The following is a 1,667-nucleotide window of genomic DNA, read 5'->3' as shown; positions in this document are numbered from 1 at the left end:
ACAGTCAAAGAAAATAATTCAATTTGGGCTTATCGTTAGTCCATTTTAATCACATTTTCAATTCAGTTTAAGTTTTATGACCTATTAAACGTTTTGGGAAGATTCGGAGAAGTGGGAAGTTAAAATCAAATGAAACCCTTTCAACTTTCATTTCTAAAGTTAATGTGATCCTAATTCGCCGCTCAAAACGTTTATAACCGATACGTGGTAAATAACAGTACTGATTAGTAAAATTATGAAACACTTTGATACTTAATAGGGGTTAATATCAAACATTAATATGAAATTTCATTTTTAATTTTTAATCCCATTACAAACTACCACAAATTAATGCGGGAAAAATTTCGTTTCTCTTTGTTAGTATTTTGTGAAACTTTGATACTTAATAGTGGTTAATATCAAACATTAATCTGAAAATTCATTTTTCAATTTTTACTTACTATAAACTACCTAAAGTTGAGAGAAAATTTGTTGATGTCGCCGAGAATCGAACCCGGGACCTTTGGCTTTAGGCACCAATGCTTTGACCACTAAGCTACGAGAGGTGACAACAGTAACAACAACAAACCGTACCGACAGGCCACAGATCTGTCGAACTTACATAATTATATTAATACTATAAATATTTGACACTTTGACATATAATAATGGTTAATAACCAATATTAATGCGAAAATTAATTTTTCAGTTTTTTACCCACTACTATAAACTACCTCAGGTTCAACTTGAAGAAATCGTAAGGCAAAACACATTAAAAAAAATTTTAGAAAGAATTGTACAAAAACAACTCATGAACTTCCCTATAACAACCAACCAAGTAACTATACAATAGATATACTGAAAACATTAGAACATGAAGGTATACGAAGACATGCACATATGGACACCATATGTATATGTTAGATATAATTATTTCGTATATTATTTGGTAGATAAGTATTTCAACAATATTAACTTTTGTCTAGATAGACTTTCCCACAGTATTTATGCAAACAGCCATAGTTCACTGATAGTGACTAGGCTTTATCAAAAGCATAAGGTATAAATATTGGTACAGGGACATTCATCCCTCAGATGTGTTTCTACTTGTGAGTAATAAACGTATTATCTTTAATTTTGTTGTTTAATTCAGAAGTTGATATTATTAACTTAAATAAGTTGAATTACAACTGAATGATAAAACACTCTCCAAGACGATAGTTGCATTTAAAAGTGATTAGTAACATCTACATCTTGCAACGTATCGACCAATCTGCCCGTGACTATCTGTACGATATTTACCAGGATTAGTTCGGCAATCTAAATTTATGTTATCCCTAACATAATAAAATCGGGATATAACATATACATCTCGAAGCCAAGGGACTGTACCTCAACACCGATAAAACAAAGTACTGTTCGTTTCAAGAAGTTGGAGAAATGCCCCTTCCCTTTATTAGGATGCACCGTAGAATAATTCCAAATTCAATCATATGCGGAGCTCATTTTTTCACCGATCATCGAGCGAGAGCTAAACAAAAGTGTACAGTACCATTTGCAAAATTATTTAAACTGCCTCGTTAAAAATTTTAAAATATGCTTTATTTAATTTAATATTGTTAATTTATATACATTTTTATTTTAGAAAATTGCTAAACATTTTCGTCTAGTACTGTACAGTTCTAGCC

Source organism: Agrilus planipennis, unplaced genomic scaffold (assembly GCF_000699045.2).
Source record: "Agrilus planipennis isolate EAB-ADULT unplaced genomic scaffold, Apla_2.0 scaffold94, whole genome shotgun sequence".
NCBI classification, from domain to species: Eukaryota; Metazoa; Arthropoda; class Insecta; order Coleoptera; family Buprestidae; genus Agrilus; species Agrilus planipennis.
This window is presented reverse-complemented; position numbering follows the sequence as displayed.